Below are 21,822 nucleotides of genomic sequence, written 5' to 3' on the forward strand. Positions count from 1 at the left end.
GGTCATGTATGTAGAGATTGGAAATGCATGTGAAAACCTCTCAATGACAATTGCCTTGGAATGAATTTTTCTGTATGAAACTGTGTGTTTTGACAACGAAGTGGAGATCTTTTTTAAATGTTGGAACCTCATTTAATTTTATGTCTTATAGAGTTTATAATGAGTAAAAGATTATATAAGCATAAAAAAATAGATTCGGACTACTAATCTAGTTTCCCATTGGATTTTTTTTAACATGTCACATAAAAATAATGATATAACATCTTTTCATTTTGTTTGACTTATTTCACTTAACATATTGTATTTAAGACATTATGTGTATTTAAGATGTCTGTGTTGTTGCATTTATCAGTGATTTTTTCCTTGTTATGATCAAACAATATTTCACTGTATAGACATAACACATTATTTTATCTGTTCCTCAACTGATGTGCTCTTATAACAAATAGAATTCCTGGTTTTATTGATATTCCACAGTTTTTAAGACATTGCTTTCAAATCTTCCTTCCTTGCTGCTTCCTCAAAAACATCATCTATCAACCATTTGCCAAGAACCTCAAACCAAAGGGCTGATCATTGTTGTTGCTAATTATTTAGTAAATGCCCTATATTACTTCGGTAAAATTTGTACTCATTACGAGCTCTGGGCACTGAAATATCTACTCAGCTTAATGGTCAGTGACTATTAGAAGTTTTTCCATGTCCTGGTTCTGAGTGTATGTTGAGGCAAGCCTTGAGCATGTGTTAAAAGTTACACAACCCTGTCAATGCACATGGTCTTCTAGTTGTCCTGGAACATGTCAGAGCTTTTGAAACTCCCAGTAGACACCACATTCTTCCCCTTTTGCCCCTAAGATTTATGGTCAGTTTCTTGTTTGCCCAACTGTTTTCACCTCAGACAGCTGCACAGAGAAACTTCTGCCACTTATGTCAACAAAGGCTACCAGGGAAAAAGCTGTTTGCAGCGCATGTGCTCTGACAGGCTCTGTGAGTAAGGGCCTTATAGACCTCCAGACAGGTCAAACTGTGACAGTTTCTAGAGAATAATTCCTTGGGTGGTACACCAAACCTATTCTACTGAAGTGTCACATACAATTCTGTTTTGCACTATGATTGCAGGCCTGTTGGTTTTCATGACTGTGGTGGAACTGGGGAGAGAGGTACAGAAATAAAAGAAATTAAAATAGTATAAGCCTGTGGTTCTCACCAAGATGCATCCATTTTTCTCAGTGGTTTTTGATTATATGAAGTTAATGACTGGAGCCTTGAAAATATTTCCTTTAGGAACTTTCCAGTTTCTCATTTGTCTTATTAGATAAGGTTTCTCACAGTCCACAGGCTGCTCTTCTTATTTCTTATTAATAATATTTTATTAATTCTCTGAGAAATCATGCAACTTGCTGGATACCTCCAAATCTTTTAGACATGAGTATATATCCTGATGCAATCTCAGGGTCAAGGAAAATGGAAAATAAGTATGGGAAGAAGGGGAAGAAGGAATTTGAGACAGGATTTATCAAGGGGGAAATGCAGAAAATGGGGAATAGTTCACATGGGGAGGGAGGAGGGATGGCTCTATCAGGGCAGAGAGAGGAAAGAGAAAAATAACACTTAATAGATGTAAAAAAGCAAAGGGAAATTTAGCAGTTAATAAGCCTACAGAAAAATACACATATAATATAAATGTGAGTGCATGTGTATATTCGATGACTGTAACAAAAGCCACAGTGCCAGGCATGGAAAACCTTCCCTTTTATGTTGTCGGCCAGGGTAGTCCAAAAGACTCCCAAAATAATACAGGCTGTTGAAACAGCCCTTGATTGCCTCCCAGAAATTGAAGGTAAGACCCTATTGCTGAAGACACAACATACTTCAGACTCAGGGCTTGGAGCAATTGAGCTGGAACTGACCTAGAAGCCTCTTCCCTGAAGACTAGCTCTCATGGTATCAGAAGGACCAATGCAAGGCTACCAAGGTGAAAAACCAATCAGTTATTCTACCCAGCTTCAACACCTAAGAACCAGAACAATGACCAGCCCTGAAAACTCTCTCTTTTAGTATAATAGTGGCACTTTTACCTGTGAGTAATCAACAGCTATCTAATTGGACTTAAGGCCATCTCAATGGGAGGGAACTTGTGTGGTACCAAGACACTTGGCTGGAGAGGTCATAGACCCTAGAGAAAAATCTACTTCTATCACTTCCCTGGACCAACATAATTTCTTACTGTATTCTAAATGCTTATCTTTATATTTACAGACAAGGGTACCTCTCACTACTCATCAAAGAAGCTACTTTCTTAAACAAATGGAGACTATTACAAAGTTCTACATCTGGTCAAATGCAGAGAATAAGTAACTGTGAGGTGCCTAGCCCTAAGTGACATCCACAATACAACCTCTATACCTATGGCTCAGGGAACATCATGGAAGAGCTGGCAGAAATAGTGTAAGAGCCAGAGGGACAAGACAGCTGGTACTAGTTAATGCATTCTAGACAGGATAGGGAAGTTGCACCAGTGAAATCCCCACAAGACCTGTGCAATGACAAAACCAGTTGACATGTCAAGATGGATTGGGTGAATGTCATGTCATCCCAACACAAGATGAAGAGTTACAAGAAATTAATACATGTTGAGAGAGAGAGAGAATCACTTTTCTCCAGGTACTAGCTCCCTGAGACGTTATCTAATCCCAAATATACAGCCCTAAACAGAGGTACACATAAGCACCACTAAATGAACTCAGTACATCACATACACATACACTCACACACACACACACACACACACACACACACACACAATGTATGCATATATAACAATAATAAACAATAGGACAGGAAATTGAGGGAGGACATGAAAAACTTTGGTAGGGGACTGAGAGAGATGGAAATAATGCAAAGACAATACTCACACATGAAATTCTCAAAAATTAAAAAAGTGAAAACTTGGGAAAAAAAAAAAAACTATGGTCCCCTCCTGAGAACTAGAGCTGCAGTTGTCCCCTCATATGAGCCTAGAGCTTTGGTCCCCAACCATGAGCCATGGTTCCACATTCCTCTGGTGGTAAGTTGATGGTGGAGCAGACTAGATGATGGAGGACTTCCTAATATTGGCAGCAGTTTCAACCTTCTTTGAATGACTGCATTCCCCACAACCTCCTCCCCCAAAGTCCCAGGATGTGAATGACAGTGGCTTTCACTCTGTGTTGGACTTATGGTGGGATCAGGGGAGGTCTCTCTCATTTGAAGATTCTAGTCTTGGGAGAACTGATTCCCTAGAATAGACCTACCACCTCTCCTGAGAGCCAGCTATGATCTTGACTCCACACATGATCCTGGGCATCCAGACCTTGATCTTGATTATTACCAGGCACAAGAGGTACCCCCATCATTTTTCTCTTACTTTTACACAGCCCCAGTGTACTTTTAAAAATACTAAAATTTATCACTGTTGCTGTAATGTGAGTTTAGCATTCACTTGCTTTCCAAGTTCTCCAACCTCTTCAAAGTTTTTCATTGTAATCATGTTGTTTTTTTATAAAAAAAATGACAATAAGAGGCTGAAGAGATGGTTCAGTTGTTATGAGCACTGGCTGCTCTTGCAGGGGATCCAGGTTCAACTCTCAGCACCAACATGACAGATAACAACTATCCTTAACTCCAGATCCAGTGGAATCTGATACCCTCACCTGAGCTCCACAGGCATTGCATGACACGGGTGCCCTTACATACATGCAGGCAATACACTCATACACAATAAAAAATAAATAAAATATTTTTAGAATAATAATATATTTTAAAATAAAAAAATAAAGGTACAAAATAATTTCTAAAACACTTAAATCAGGGGCTGGAGAGATGGCTCAGTGGTTAAGAGTACTTGCTGCTCTTGCAGAGGACTCAGGTTCTATTCCCAGCACAAATTGTGGCTAACAACCTTTGTAACTCCAGTTGCAGGGAATCCAGCACCTTCTTCTGACCTCCACGGGCAGTGCATGACATGGTGCATTTACATACATGCAGGCAACCACTCATTCACATAAAATAAAAATATTAAATAAAATATATAATAATATTATAATAAAAAATTAAGATAAACAGGCTGGAGAGATGGCTCAGTTGTTAAAAGCACTGACTGTTCTTACAGAAGACGTGGTTTCAAATCCCAGCACCCACAGGGCAGCTTACAACCACACATAAGTCCAGTTCCAAGGGATCAAAGGCCCCCTTCTGTCTTCTGTGGGCATTGTACAACCTGGGACCATTTACACATATATGTCTCAAGAGACCAAAAAATAAATAAATAAATAAATAAATAAATAAATAAATAAATAAATAAAATAAAATAAATAGAAGTAAATTTTTTGATCAAATGAAAAAGTAAAACAATAAATATATAAAATATACTCCATGAATATAGTTATTATATTCTACTCTTCTGCTGGTGAAATAGCTAGGTTGACAGAGTACTTTTCTAGCTTGCAGGAACTTTGGGTTACAATCCCCCCTCCACCTCCACAGTGGGCTTGATAGTGAACACCTGTAATCCCAGCAATTGGGAGCTGGGGGCAGGAGGTTCAGGAATTCAGAGTCATCATCAGTTATACAGGGGTTAGCATGAGCCTAGATACATGAAACCTGCCGCAAAAACCAAAATAATAATTTTTAAAACTAGAAAAAAAGAAAGAAAAAATTTTTTCTAACTAGTATATGAATGGATACTAAGAGATAGCACATCTCAAAAATAATTGTGAGGTAATTCATGTATTAATTAGCTATATTACACCTTCCATGGTGTATGTATATTTCAAAACACCCAGCTGTACATGATAAATACATTTAATTTTGTCAGTTTAAAAGACTTTAAGAAGAACCAAAAAATGAAAGTATACAAAGAAATTTTAAGGTAAATGAAATTAAATGCAAAGGAAATCATTTAAAAGAAGCTAGTGAGATTTCAGTTAGCTCTAATGGTGTGATAAGAGTTGGTCTAGCAGGATAAAGGGAATGCATTGAGGGAATTTAGGAAAAGAGAAACCGTTGACTAAAATAGTGAAAGCCCACTGCCCAGAGTCAAAGACACTGGTGACTGAATACTGGAGTACTTGTTAAGGTAAGAAGTACTTGTGTTTACTGATCCTTACCTGTCAAGATAATCTCCGTAGATGAAATGACGGTTTAAGTTGCTGAGGATTGAGTCATGGTATATGAAAAGAAGATGGGGCAGGTCTTATAGCATATAGGTTCCTGTTTTTATCTGCTGTCTTAGAAATTTTACAATTCTTGGGACTATCTTTTGTTGCATTTTAGCTAAACTGCATTATTTTGTGGTATACAACCAGCTTGCCCCCAAGCACCTTGCCCCCAAGAAAGATGCTAAATGAGTATTTATTGATTACTGGTCAGGTTTTTAAGTTGAGGTTTTGAGAGAAATGGGAAAAGAGAAATGTCTTTCCAGACTTCGTTCCTTGCGTACATTGTTACTAACGCCTACTAATACCCAAAATGTTCTATGTGCACAAAGGATATGGAACCAGCTCTGTGTGGAACACATACAAAGTACAGACGGCTGTAATGCAGAAATTGTTAGGATTCATAAGGAAAACTGAGGAAGTTTCTCACCACATGAGGTGAAGTATTTCTACTGAACCTGAAGTTAGAATGTGAAGCTACTGAATCTCAGCATACATTCACTGCTGTCTTCGTTTGCTTCCAGAGTAATAGTCATGAACTTTTACTGGTCTGAATACTTTCAGTCAAATCTTCCTACAATCATTCCATACACATTGCTGGATTTTATATTATCACTTTACCATGAATGGTAACTTTGCCCCATGTCCAACAGATGTTAAAATACATTACTGCCTGAGTTGGCAAGGTGGCTCATTGGGTAAAGTGCTTGCTACACAAGCATGAGGACCTAAGTTGGGATCCCAGCACCTACATAAAAATCTGGGTAGCATGGGACTGTAATCCCAGTGGTAAAACTTAGAAACAAAAGGATCCCTGGTTGTCCTATTCTATCCATGAGCTTCAAATTTCAATGAGACCCTTGTCTGAAAAAATAAGGTGGACAGGTAGCGACAGACTCCTGATGTTGATCTCTTCCTCCACATAGGCATGCACAGGCAGGTACACTTAAATACTTGCACACACAGCATATAGAACACCATAAAAATATACAAAAATGGGGGGGGGGAATACACTACTGTATAAAATTAAACTTCTACTAACCCTTCTGAAGTTTTCTTTCCAGAGTTTGGTGTCTGCATGTTTATAAATCTTTATTTCTTTTAAGAAATGTTAAATGTGCAAATTGAACAATGTCTAAATACGCTTAGTGGGAAATTCAGTTTTCTCCAGTACAGTTAAAATACTTCAATACAAAGAGTACCAAATAAAGTTTCTGAACTACATGTTTTCATGCAACGTATCCGAATGTTTATGAAGTCAATCCATTTAAATTTTCCTGTAGACATTTTTTCAGTAATTCTCAGTAAATAAAATGTTTTAGGCACAGGATGAAATTCATTTGTGTGATTATGAACTTGATGTTTCCTAGATCATTTGATTTTGTTGATCAAATCCATTTTATTGAAAAATAGAATGGCATCTGCCACTGTAAGGGCTTCTGGAAGGCATGGAAATTGGAAGGATGTTATGTTCTTATGTCTAGGATTTTGGTGTTCAAAAATGATCACACAGAGTTAAGTCCAAGATCCAAATCAATGAAATTCAGTAAGATGAATATGCTTATAGCATGCTTAGGATTTCTATGCAGAGCAAAGTCAAACTGAGCAAAGTCAAAGTCTAAATGAGGAAAGGTATACCTGTCTAGAATAAAAGACAAGATTCCTTCTGACCCTCTCCTTTCATGCATGTTTATAGTCTCCTTTAACTGCATTGCTGTCCTTATGTATGCATCTAAGCATCTGCGAGATGCTAAGAATTCCAACAAGAAGTAAGCATTTTTAGAGCTTCTGAATTCTTTCACATAACCATCCAAACATGGATTTTTTCTACAAGTGAAAAATAATTTAAAAAAAAACATTAAATCTGGTCCTGGATAGATGACTCAGTGGTTAAAATCACTTGCCATTTTTCTTTTGTAAAATATTTTACTTATTATTTTTATTTTACGTGTATGTGTATTGCCTGCATGTAGGTAAGTGCACCCATGTCATGAAATGCTCATGGAGGACAGAAGAGGCTATCGGATCCCCTGGAACTGGAGTTATGGACAGTTGTTAGCTGCCGTGTGGGTGCTGGGATTCTGCAAGAACAGTCAGTGTTCTTAACTGCTGAACTATCTCTCCAGCCCCAACTTGACATTTTTTTAGAGGACCTGAGTTCCTGAATTCAGTTCCCAGCACCCACATCAGATGGTTTACAACCACCTGTAACTCCAGCTACAGGATATCCAAGGCCTTCTTCTGGCCTCTGGTACCACCCCCTCACCATATATACATAAATAAGAGTAAATATTTTTAAAAGAATTAGATCTATGTTGGGCAGTATGCTTGAAATGCTCTGCTCTAATACAATCATCACCAGACTCCTACAAAGAAGAAGTACTCTACCCCCATTACAGATAAGGACAGACAACTAACTTCTCAGGATACTAGCTAGGAAGCCTCAGAGTTGTGCTGTTTCTCTCCAGAGCCCATGATCTTTACAATACCCTGATTGTAGGCACCATGCTATACCTATACTATCCCTTGAGGATTATACATTTTTAAGAGTTGAAGAGCTTTATCAAAAATTAATATATGGGGCTGGAGCAATGACTCAGTGGTTAAGAGCACTGGCTGCTCTTCCAGAGGACGTAAGTCCAGGACCCAGCAGCACCCACATGGACACTAACATCCATCTGTAACTCCAGTTCAGGGATTCTGATACCCTCTTCTGTTTCTGTGAGTATTGCATGCACAGGTGTACTTACATACAAGCAGGGAGCACACATGCACAAAAAATAAAAATAAAGAAATAAAATTTTTAAAGATTATAAAAGTAAAATACTGTTAACTCTAAGAAGAAAGGGATATCTCATAGTCAATGTCATGCATACTTGCACAGCCTCACTCTCTTCTCCAGGTTATTAAATTCTCAATTAACTCTGAGGGTCTGGAAAGATGGATCAGCAATCAAAGCACTTTTTGCTCTTTGCAGAGGAACTCGGTTCGGTTCCTAGCATCCACATGGAATCTCACAAGCATCTGTAATTCTGTTTCTAGGGGATCCAACACTCTCTTCAGACTTCCACAGACACTGCGTGCCTATGATGCACATACATAAATGAAGGCAAAAATACTCAGACACATAACTCTTAAGAAACTATGGGTCAAATATCTTTCATTCTCTACTATTATTCCGTCCTATATCAGTAATCCTGATTCCAACTAAATTTGAGTGCCTCTACTTTAAAAAAAAAAGTTAAATTTTAAAGTAATCGTTTCTTAAACCGTAGCTTTTACAATGAGAAAGCAAGTTGTGTTTAAGAGTGTATCATCATGGGAGGCTGAGGCAGAAGAATCACCTGTCTGGGTCACAGAGTGAGTTCAAGGCACAAGGATCTGTGATCTGATTCCCAAAATCCATGTAAAAAGCCAGGTAAAGAGGTACAAACCTAAAATTCCAGCATTGGAGAAGAAGAGACAGGCTAATACCAGAGACCACTGACCATCCTAGCCCAATAGGTGAAGTCCAACTTCAATAAGAGACTCTGCATCAAAAACTAAAGGGAAAGCATTATACCCAACACTGAACCTCTGACCTCCATACATGTGTATATACATGTACCACATCCACATGTGGATGTGCACAGATGTAAACATGTTTATATACAACACACATATAAAAATATATGAAAAAGTATTGACTTTTTTTTTGTTTCTAAGAGACCTCTGAACCTAATGTAGACAGCATTATGACAATTTCTCTCCTCCAAAGCATTGTCATCTACATTTGAATTCTATCTTTGTTTGCTGGACTCCTCATAGCAATCTGAATAAGGGCCACCCAGAAGATCAACCTAATCCTAGCTGCCTACAAATGTGACTTTTGGAAAAAGGACTGCGCAGATGTGATTAAACTAGGGTCGTGAAATGGGAAGTTATACTGGTAATCCAGGTAGATCCTAAATTCATGCTCATATGTGGACACAAGCCAAGGAATGCTGGCAGCCACCCGAAGCTGGAAGGGACAAGAAGTGGATTTTCGGCTAGAGCCTCCAGAGAAATCATGGCCTACCATAACCCTGAGTTCAGACTTCTGGCCTCCATAACTGTGAGAAAATTAATCTGTTGTTTTAAGCCACCCAGTTTGTGGTAATTTGTTACACTGGTCTCACACAAAAAATAATAATAATAATAATGCAGTCCCCTAAGAGGGAAAGAGGTGATGATTTGCATCTTGTAACCTTGCTGTCTACAGCATTGCCCAGCGGTTCAAAAGCTTGACTGAAATTCAAAGTAATCCCCAAAACTTGTTTATAAAATAATTACTAATATCCAGACCAAATCTCCCTACTACAGACATTGACTCAGCTGCAGTGAGGTAAGGCTTTGGTGTTGCTTAACTCCAGTGTGTAATTGAAATTGGAATGTACACTCCAAGAATATAGAAGGATTGAGAGTGAGTTAGTGAGTTAGGGAGATCATCAGCTCTGGAATCAGGTTATGGGGGTCCATACCCACATCCACCACATGCTAGATTGGTAAGGCCTAATTGCCTGCCCTTCGATTTCTTCATCTATTTTTAAGCATAGAGGTAAAATTATCTTCATCACAGGATTACTTTGAGGCTTGAATTGGATAATTCAGGGGTTTTAAATTTCCAACTCTATTTTAAGTTCTACGAAACTGTTAAGATTTCCAACTCTATTTTACATTCTACAAAAATGTTAGTTTTCAATTTTAGCAAATAAATGAATTTTAAAATTCTGCAAGCAATTAATTAAGAAAGACGAAAGACAAAAATATTAATGGTTACATAAACTAATTTAACATAAATTTTTACTAATTTAATTTGGCTGAGTTTCTGGGGTTCTAAGGCACAAATTCGTACTCAGGCAGCGATCTGCTAAGCATCTTCTTCAAAATGCTACAACTTTCTGTTGACTCAACAGTATGTTCTCCTAATATAATTGCATTAGTTTCCTTGCTTAAATTACAATGCTTTGGGTTGGTAGAGAATAGAGCAACATTTTATATATAGTAGAGCCATGCCAATCTTTCCAAAGCAGTTTTTTTCCCCTTTCCCAAATCCCATCTGTTTTGCTGATGTGCCAATATCTGTGGTCTGTTTTTTATAATGTCATTTTGTTTGTGAGGATGTCTGTTCCTGAGAGTTCACGAGCTGGCTGACAATGAAAAAGTGATCACAATGAAGCCAGGAAATATCTTGAAAAATAAAGCAAAAGCCAAGAAAGACACTGCACCCTGCTGGGCAGCTGCACAGAGCCTCTCAGAACAACAGGGACAGCAGAAGAGCAAGGACAGCACTTTCCCATCTTATTCTGTAGCTCCTCCTTGGTGGCTGAAGAGACTTCCAGAAAGTGACCACTCAATAATAAAATCCCATCACAGCTGCTGGTTCCTCCTCACCCCTCCCAAATGGTGTAAGCAAGCAACTTTGTGGAAAGCTATTTCATGTACAAAGAAAGAAAGTAAATAAGCAAAGTGGCCAATGACATTTACTTTCTTAAAACATTTTAGAAACAGCAAGGAAAAGGAGCAAAGGGATTTATAAAAAGCCAAAATATAAATACTTCTACTTAGTATGTGTTGGTTTTGTGTCCATATTTAAAGATGACAGTCTGAAAATATAAATAAGATAATGCTCCCCTATCTGGTTCTTGCATTACTGATGGTTTTCCCCAGTTTACTTGGCATTGGGTGGATGAAAACACCAAAAGTGAGGATCTTTTCCCCTCCATCTTCAAATGAGCCATAAATTTTTTTGGAAAACTCACTAGTCAATTTCTCCTTGATTCAAATATAATGTCCAGTGCTATATATTTCAATGCTTTGAAAATAAGCTTATAACTTTAAAGTTTTACATGCATGTGAGTATTGCTAATGAAAAAAGTTTCCACAATTTATCCTTCAGAATCCCTACTTCCCATGGTAATAAGCACAAACTGTTATCTTATATCGTGTGCTATTACAAGCTGGAGATAGCATGGATGTTCTTCATTAACAACAGGTTGAGACCCTGAACGACTTTTTATCCTGGAGGAGACTAAACTTATTTCTCTTAGGAAACATGGTGATGTGGTTTCATTATAGGAAGTGGTGGACAGACATTTGAAAAATACAAGACAGATTACTTGAAAGAATTCATAAAGTACTTTACTCTTTTTTTAACCTCCATTTATTAACAAATACTGAAGAAGGAACAGTGAGTCCTCCCAGTCTAGTCTGTTCTGCACACTGTGGGCCATCAGCCTAATAGCCATAGAGCTGAGCTTTTATTTGGCAATAAGAATCCAAGAACGAAGAATAAGGCCTCTGTGCCTCTGCTTACTCATTTTAAAATAAAGTAACATAGTATAACAATGAGTAAGAAAGTTACAGACAATGAAGGTAAAAACATTTTGAGAAAAGTGCAAAACTTAACGTTAGAAACATTACATTTCCTAGTTAATTCAGTCTATGAAAGTTAAAGAATTCATTCAGAAATTAACTGGAAGGTTCCAAAACTTTTTGTAAAATTCCATTTTCAGTGGAGTTGCCATGGTGTGCTGCATCCCTTTCCCCTCCCCCTGGTTTTCATTCAGGTGATAGACAGGAAAAGGAGAGTTCCAGAATCCCGCCTTTTCCCAGCGAGGCATAGCTTTTTCAGCTTGAGGTATAACAATTGTAGGAAATGGTGAATGATGGAAACATTTTCCTAGAAGGGGAGGTTGAAACCTAGGAGAGCCACTCCTATTTGAGCTGTGACTACTTACAGAGGCATGAATCGGAGGAAGCTTGCTACATTGAGAAGGCCAGAAGAGACCAACGTGACAGGGGGCTAGATTGTCCTTTCCTGAAAGTGATGGACTAGCACACTCCCTGTATGCAGTTTCCTCTGACATTTCCTGAGTCTGCCTCATTACTGATCCCCGCCCAGGACTCAGTGGAAGGGATTACAACTTATATTTTTTAAATCCATGCAGGTACCTGCAGCTCTTACTATTATTCGGAAGCCGTGTGTGTGTTTGTGTGTGTGTGTGTGTGTGTGTGTGTGTGTGTGTGTGCTCCCTATGTCTGCATTGCTCGCAAGAGGCAAGTCGCAAAGGAAACAACTTGAAGATGGCCTTGCACTGAAAATGCTTAAAGGAAATTCAGCTGTCCAGAGACTAAAAGCAAAAATATGATTTCCTGAGTTTGAAAATAAATCATCTCCATGGCTCACACACAGACGTTTCAGTGGTCAGATAAGAACAAATCACTCAGTAGTTGTCAGAGTTTTCATTTTCCAAAAAGTATAAACTGCCTTGGTTGCCCTTTATTACCTCGTTTTTTTAGAGTTGCAGGAAAAGATCATATATGAGAAGCAATCTCAGTACAAAGTGATTTGAGGTGAATGCTCTATTACATAAGGCAAGGATGGAAATTCTAGCAGAGGCATATTTTAAATTTTATTTAAAATAATTTAACAAAATTTTATCTTCTACAATTAAATAAGAGGTTAATACATACATTATATAAAATATTTTAGAATTAAACAACTTTCCCCTAACAGATCTGTGTTTGGGAATAAGAAGAGTCTATGGATCACAGATATTAAGAAAAGGCCATTTATTGCTGAGGCCTCAGATTAACAATTAGCAAAAGCTTAAGGAGGTAGTAGATTCAAGCAAGGAGCATTCATGAAGTGATGAGGAGGATATGAGGTATTTCTTGGGGATTCATATTTTATTAGAAGAAGTAGTTCAAAGCACTAGTCTTTAATTTTAGGCAGTCCTTAATCCTCAGGAAATCTCTTGTGCCTTTACTTTACTGCTATTTTAAGATATACTACTGGAAGCTGTCAGAAAGAAAGTGGTTGATGACCTTTCTTTTAAAAACACAGTGTATCTCAGTGCTATTCAGAACTCATTAACCACTTCTTAGTATTCACACCATTCTCTGTAGCCTTTGCCTATGTTCTGACTATTGATAATCCTGGGTTTACAGAATACTGGTCAAGAGTCCCTTTTTAGTCATATAAAACACTGTTGAATCTTTTTTCCAAGAGTATCACGTGACTGAACAAGTTAATTTCTATAATTAACCATTTCTAAATTGGGGGATAATCCCTTTCTAATTTATGATGATTAAACTAAATAGTAAAATAGCTCTATTTTACATTCTTGGTACCTAACCTGGCACACAGTTTATAGGAATTGGTACATTTCTCAGAAATATTTGAATTCTACAAAGCAGATCAATGTCTTCATCATTTCATAATCCCTTTCTTGAATGTTTTTCTTCAAATATTTTATGAAATGATATTTTATTTAAATTCTCATAATAAAAATATTCTCTATTTAGGGTACATAACTACAGAATCTACAGGTTTGTAAAATCCTAATTTATTTAAGTATGAATATCAATTTTGACATAGATATCTTGAGGGTCGTGTACCATTTTACAAAAGAAAAATGACAAGTCTACAGATAATGTTTTCTCTTTTTGCTAAAAATCCAAAACTATTCATGGAGTTTGGGAGATGGCTCAGTGGATCAAGCACTTGTTGCACAGTGTGAGGACAATGTTTTGGATGCACCAGCACCCATGCAGATACAGGATGCTAGGAAGTGAAGATGGGATTCCTATAGGAAGCTGGCTACCTAGACTAGCTGACTCAACTAGCTTGGGTTCAAGTGAAAGAGGATGTATCAATACGTAAGGTGAAAAGTAAGAAAAGGAATAAAGTGAATTCTTGGCATCTACCTCTGGCCTCCACACAGACTTACACATATATGCGTTCTAAATTTGTGTGGCATGCAATGTAGTGGTATACATATTTCATGTCTATTAACATGGATCAGACTGAGACTTAAATGGAAAATTTAAGAGAAGCAGCTAGAACAGAGAGAACAGGCAAATCGACAATAACCATCCTACTTTTCCTCCCTCTTCCCTTAAAAGAGACAGTGGACCTCTATTAAAGGACCAGGATACACAGCTGAAGGGAGATAATATAAAGACTTTAACTGGTGGAACAGACCTCTTTCCTAGAATAAATCGGGTCCTGACAAAGAAGGCAAAACCTAAAACAAGTAAGTAAAATCCACTCTACAAAGCATTATGGAACAATAGATAGGATGTGGTGCTGGTGCAGAAGGTAGCCAACTAGGGGGTTCAGAAGATCTACACAGAAGGAGTTATATTTTACTTACCTCTAGACAAATAAGTATATTCTGAAAAGCAGAAAAACGGGAAAAAGCCTCCAGAAAGTGGTAAATCATGAAAGAGCATAATGTACAAAGAAAACTGTAAGAAATACAAAAGAAAGGGAAAGGAAGTATCTTGAGACAGATTCAGACAGGGGACAAAAGATGAAACTGAAAAGTCTGTGTTTTGTCAAAAAGACAGAAATGTATAAAAATGGGGTTATTTAAGTGGAAGGAGGAGGCAGGGTTATACAAGGAACCTTGGGGATAAAGGGAAAGAAGAGAGGTGGGACCATAGGCAACTGATATTATCAAGGGAGAAAAGGGGAAAATGGGGACACTTTAAATGGGGAAAACATGGCAGAAGTATTGGGGGAGAGAGAGAGAGAGAGAGAGAGAGAGAGAGAGGAAAAATAAGGCCTAGCTGGTTTTAAAAAACCAGAGGGAATCATATTAGTCCAACAGCCTAAGGACAAATTACATATACATTATCTCTACCTGAGCCCATGTGTATAGCTAAAGGCTACATAACAAGAAACAGTGACAGAAGAAACCTTCTGTGATTTGTTGGCCAGGATGGTCCAAGAGACTCCCAAAATTACACAGGTTATTGCCACAGCCTCCCATAACTTGAAGGTAAGACCCTACTGCTGAAGACAAAACATATTTTGGATACAGGATTTGGACCAATATAGATGCAACTGACCTACAACCACTTCCCCTGAAGCCTACCTCTCACAGCTTTAGAGAGTGATATGAAGGTGCCAAGGTAAAACATCAATTGATGGTCCAACACCAGCTTCAAGACTAAATAACCACATCAATGGCCAGAACAGCATACGTCGTTGGTGCAGTAGTGGCACTCTTATCTTGGGGGCAATCAAGAACTACCTAATTAGACTAAAAGCCCACTCAGTGGGAGGAAATTCAAGTGTGGTACGGTAAACATAATCAAATATGCATGGCTGGAGTTGTGATAGATCTTCAAGAAAACCCCAAGACTGTCACATCATTAGACTAGTGTGATTTCTTACTATGTGCAAAAGATGTATTCTTATATTTACAGACAAATATCCAGTCATCACTCATCAAAGAAGCTCATTTTGCACCAGTTGGAAGCTATTACCAAGTACAACTGGTCACACGTGGACATTGTCTATGTATTGATCAAGCCTAAGTGATACATCTACAGTGCAACCTGTAGAAGAAGAGGACAGTAATGAATCTCCCAGTTCTCATTAAGGAAGCTACCTCAGGCAGTGGAGGGCCAGAAATACAAAAGGTCACAAATGGCCAAAGCTTAAAGATCAAAAGTCTGCTGAATCTGGCCTTTGGACAGGACACCTTTATTAAACTTCACCCACCCAAGTCTCAGGGACCATCTTGGAAGAGGGGGCAGAAAGATTTAAGAATAAGGGAGGATGTGAATGACCATATGGAAACAGAGTCCTTACAAGCTCCTGGGAACATGCTTATATAATTCTATGGCAATGGTGTCAGCACACACAAGTCCCATGCAAACTCAGGAAGACAAAAACCCACCATAGAACAGGAAAAATGAACATCAGACACAAATCTTACCTGAAGAAATATTGGTAACTCATTGCTGCTAGGCAAAAAAAAAAAAAGGCTGTTCTTCCTAAAACAAGGGATTCTAGATAGGCTGACTAGTCCTCTGTGGATGGACTTGCACTGGGGAATGTCTGGGGACACTGACTTGACACAGTGGGTCTTAACAGGGATGACAGTATATGGGCTCCAGTGGGGGGACACTATGGAAGCATGCTGGTGGGGCCAGGTATATAAAAATGATTAAGACTGAGATGTTCTATATGAAATACACAAAAATTCAACAAAAACAAATTTTTAAAAAAGACTACCTGTTTCTCTAGCTAAGGAAAAGCTATTAGAAGGTGAAGCAGAGAAAGGCTGTGCATCCAGAGACTACAGGGAGGAGGTGTACTTAGGACATTGCTCCTCTTCTCCAGAAACCCCCACCCTCTAATATTTATGAGCAGAGAAAGAGTAAAAATGAAGCCTTGGGACTCTGTCTTCCACTTGTCCTTCCCGCTCTCAGCTTCTCCACAGAGGACTTCAGGCAAAAACTGCCCAATGCCTGTACTTTCTACCCCCATATCATCCAGAAAACAGAACTTCTGGTCATAACACAGTTTCTAAATCCCCACTCAATCTCCTTTGAAAAAATTTCTGGGTACCTCGAGCATACTCTGAAGGGTGGAGGCACAGGACTTGGTGAGCACATTTCCCTTGGGTCCCAAGATTTCTTACCTGTGGGGTCTTGGCTGAGACAGGGCCAGGAGGTTGTTCCTTTAAAGAATATAGTGCAAGGCAGGGATTTTCTTTCTTAATTTTGGACTTGTACAAAGAAAAGATTTAAGGTCAGAGTTCATTCAGTGGGTAAAGCACTTTCTGCACAAATTGATGACCTATTTGATTTATAAAAATCCATGCAGGGGTAGGAGAGAAACAGCCAACAAAGTTGTCCTCTGGCGTGCACATGTGCACTGTGGAATGCATCCCCCCCACACACATATACACATCATACGTACATACACTATAATTTTTTTAATTTTAAAAATATTAATTTATTTTTCTAAGCAAGGTTATTTTTAATTTATTGGTATATATTTATTATACATAAAGTGATGGGTTTGATTATGACACTTCCATAAAAGTGTGTCATCTTCTTTGACCACATTGGTTTCTACAGTTCACACCTTTATTTCTTGTGCCCCCTCCTGCTGTCTGTTCCCCTTCCCAAATAATATCCCTTTGTCCTAGTTTGGTTTCTGTTTCTGTGATAAACATCATGACCAAAAGCAACATGGGTGGAAAGGGTTTCTTTCTTCCTACACTTTTTGGTTCATCATCAAGTAAGGTCAGGGAAGGAACTCAAGGCAGGAATCTAGGGGAAGGAACTGAAGCAGAGAAGGGATAAAAATGTGTTCAAAATGTATTGTATAAAAATGGAAGCTGAGACCACGGAGGAATACTGCTTACTGATTTCCTTTACCTGGCTTGCTTAACTTTCTTATACAGGCCAGGACCACATGCCCACAGAGGGCTGAGCCCTGCTATATAAATTAGCAACCAACCCAGTTGTGGCTTCCTGAGTTAATCACAAGCTGTTGCATGAGGAAGTTTGGCTAATGAAAGTTGTTGAAAACTACATTAATATTCTTTCTTCCTCCTGTTTTGCTGTATACACCTTAGGTATAGAGGCTGCATTGTAGATATGTCACTTAGGTCTGGACAACCCACAGTTACTTATTCTCTGCATTTGACCAGTTGTGGAACTTTGTGATAGTCTCCATCTATTACAAAAAAAGAAGCTTATTTGATGAGTGGTGAGTGGTACACTTTGTAAATATAAGGATAAGCATTTATAATACAGTAGGATCATGTTGGTCTAGGGCTGTAACAAAAGTTGTTCTATGTTTATAGTACCACACATGAGTTCCCTCCCATTGAGCTGGCCTTAAGTCCAACTAGATATCTTGATTATGCTCAGGATAAAACTGCCACTACTGCACCAGTAGATTATTTGCTGGACCAGTCATAGTGGTTCATAGGCACTGTGATTGGTTTTCTCCCTTGGCAGTTTGCATAGTATCTCCTTAAATTATGGGAGCTAGTCTTTGGGGACAACGTTTTCAGATCAGTTCCAGCTCAACTGCTTTATGTCCTGTCTCTGATGTCTTATTTCCAGCAATAGGCTCTTATCTTCAAGTTCTAGGAGGCAATCAAGGGCTGGACCAATAGCCTATGTTGTTATGAGAGTCTCTTGGACTCCCCTTACCAACAACTCAAAGGGAGGTTTCCCCTACTTGGCACTGCTTTTTGTTACATAGCCTTCAGCTATACACATGCAATGATACTATATATAATGTGTATTGTACGTATGTGTATAGTGCATGTACATAATGTATGTGCATACATATTTAAAACGTATGTGTATTTTTCAGTAGACTTTAAGCTGATACATTCCCCTCTGGTTTTTCACACCACCTAAATATTATTTATTTCTGCTCTCTCTATATCCCTGTATAGCCCTCCTTAATCCCTCCTCAATCCCTCCCCAGTTAAGCTACCCTTCATTTTCTCCATTTTCCCCTTGGTAGCAATTGTCTCCTACTATCCCACTCTCTTAAGCTCCTACTTCCCCTTTACCTCCATGGCTCCTTTCATTTTCCTGGCTCCTGTGGTTACATCAGGATATTTACTCACTCATGTCTGTAGAGTTGGAGTTAGGCTCCACAAACAAGAGAGAACATGCATTGCTTGCTTTTCTGAGTCTGTGTTACTTCACTTAGTGTAAGTTCCTAGTTCCATCCATTTACCTGCAAATTTCATGGTTTTGTTTTTCTTTACCACTGAGTAGAACTCCAGTGAGTAACTGTACTACATTTGCATTATCCATTCACTGCTTTAGGGACATTTAGGAAGTTTCCATTTTCTAGCGAGCATGACTGAGCAAGTATCTCTGTAGTAGGATGAGTTTTCTGGGTATATGGGGGGACCTAAAAGCCCCACCTTGCAGAGGTCCAAGAGGAAGTACTGGGGGCATGGCCTGACTTGCTTTGAAAGTCTGAAGAATACTTCCGCACTGCTGAGGAGTGCATGATCAGTGTGTGACCATCCTTAAGACACACCCTCAGGGAGGGGGGAGTTCCAGGTGACTTTACAAGCTCTGTAACACCTGCAATAAATGAGTCCCTGCTTGACTAGACTCCCCATTATGTCTGAGTGCCTCTGGTACTGGGGGCAACGTGGGCTGGAGAACGGTGTGCTTACTCATCCCCAATCATCACTGCCCAGGGGTCGCTGGTTCGAACCCCCAGCAACTGGCACCCAACGTGGGGCTCGAAGGAAGGTAAAAAGAAGAAAAGAAAGAAGAAAAACGGATTGGGGCCAATCAGAGGAAGTTTGGGGTAAGCAAGACCGGAAATATGGGTAACGAAATCAATAAACTTGAGGACCCAGTGCTTAAAGCACTGAGAGATATGCTTAAAAGCAGGGCATTGGATTTCTCAAATCCTGTAGCTCAAAAGGTTTGGGCAGAGGTGATTCATTTGGCTCCCTGTCTACTTGGGGCTAATGTTTTTACTGAGGATACATGGGAATCATGGGAAGGGTTTGAGGAAAAATGCAAAAATGCAACAGAAGGAAAACCAAAAGCGGCCAAAGTAACAAGCAGCACCTCAGGAATGCCCTGGCCACCTTCAGAGCCCCTGGGACCCATGAAAACAGGACCTATGGATGCCTTTTTCAGAAGGGTGGGGCGGAGTGGGGCACGAAAGCTGCCCACCCCACCTGCCTTGAACTAATGCGTGCACAAGTCAGTGGCTCAATGTGAAAGCCAGGCAGGGTGCCAACCCCCAACTTGTGACCGGCAGCATTTAATAAAAAAAAGCCCCCTTTGGCAGTGTGCCGCAACTGGCTCTGGAACAGCTGAAAAGGCCCGGTTCGGGAAGGTGGCTCAGGGAGGGGCCCTGCCCCTTCCGTTCCGTGGGTGGCTGGGGAACCACCCCGCCCCCAAGTGCTACAGCCCCACCGGCAACAGCGTTCACTAAATCCCAGGCAGAGGGAGTCCCTAGTAAATGCCTACAATGTTTTCACTGACTGGGGCAAATGTGGAGAAACCAAAAAGCAGCTCAATTCAAGGAACTCATGGTCATTGTTTTCTGACAGTATTCAGACTCCTATGCTCCTTAAGGAGAGAGAAGCCCCTATCTTCTTACAGCATCTTAGGGCTTTTATCCCAAGGCAGCAGAGGCAGACAAGATGGCTTACAGGTACGGCCTCTGCAACAGCCAGGGGTAAACCCCAGGGAACTCAATCCCAATTCCTTGTGTTAAACAGATGTCACATACTATGCATCTTTTGGAAAGCTTAAGTATATTTTTGTGTCCATCGACACATTCTCACATGCCTGTTGGGCTACCGCTCATACAGGAGAAAAGTCTAAACATGCTCAGTATCATTTTCTCCAGTACTTTGCTACGTTGGGATTTCCCCAAAGAATTAAAACTGATAATGGACCATGTTTTGTGAGTAAAAATTTACAAGATTTCTTTTCACTTTGGGGAATTCAAACAATGCAGGAATTCCCTACAATCCCCAAGGTCAAGCCATTATAAAACACAACCATCAAAACCTAAAAATTCAAATACAAAAACAAAAAGGGGGAATAAGCCCACACCAACAGTTGAGTATGGCCTTATTCACTATTAAAGTTCTTAATTTTCAAAAAAATCAGTTGAAATCCTGGTTTCAGAAGCACTGAGGATGACAGGAGCAGAGACCTGAGGTACAGGTAAGGTGGAAGGACCCCATTACAGGACAATGGAAAGGCCCAGATCCATTGCTAACCATGGGTCAAGGCTTTGGGTGTGTCTACTCTACAGGAGATTGAAACCCCATATGGATGCCTGCGAAAAACCTTGAGTAGGCCAGGATCCGACTGACTAGCATGACAGACCATGGACAATAATTCATGAGACAAAATTCTTCTCTTTATTTATATCCATCTCAGGTGAAGGACCCAGTTCCTTGGCTTCATTGCCAGTCAGCCTCTTTGACAACTGGCTGATTGGCTAAAAGGTACATGGTCCCAGAAGTATTTCAAAGTGTCCTATGCCATGACTTGCTTTGTTTCTCTTGATAATGCTTATATTAAGTGTCTTTACCAAATAATTCAGTGACAGAGGACCCTTGGAACTGCCACAGCCCACCTCCTCATGATTATGAACTCCCCCAGGACCCCCTCTGGTTGCCCACACTTGGCTGAGTTAGGCAGAGACTGTCACAGGCTGGCATTACCCATGCGGCCTCCCTTAATCATGATGCATTTTTAGCCAAGGACGGGTAAGATGTCCCATGACAAGGACTCCTAAGACAGGACATGCACACAGCCAGGTGCATGATCCAGTGATGAGCAAGGCTTGATCAGAGGTGACACAAACTAAGACAGGCAAAACTGCATAAGATTAGAGGAAAGAGATAGCGATCTCTCCTCAGGGAGCCGCCTATGAGGTGGGTAATCCATGAAATAAAGTCAGTCCGGCCTTAAAATAAAAATAAAAAGGGGGATATGTGGGGATCTAAAAGCCCCACCTTGCAGAATTCCAAGAGGAAGTTACTGGGGGTGCAGCCTGGCTTGCTTTGAAAGTCTGAAGAATACTTCCGCACTGCTGAGGAGCGCATGATCAGCACATGACCATCCTTAAGACACACCCTCAGCGGGGAGGGGGATTTCCATGTGCCTTTATAAGCTCTGTAACACCTGCAATAAATGAGTCCCTGCTTGACTAGACTCCCCATTACGTCTGAGTGCCCCTGGTACTGGGGGCAGCGTGGGCTGGCGAATGGTGTGCTTACTCATCCCCAATCATCACTGTACCAGGGATCGCTGGTTCGAACCAGAGGCAACT

This window comes from Nannospalax galili, unplaced genomic scaffold (genome assembly GCF_000622305.1).
Source record: "Nannospalax galili isolate Female #2095 unplaced genomic scaffold, S.galili_v1.0 scaffold790, whole genome shotgun sequence".
NCBI classification, from domain to species: Eukaryota; Metazoa; Chordata; class Mammalia; order Rodentia; family Spalacidae; genus Nannospalax; species Nannospalax galili.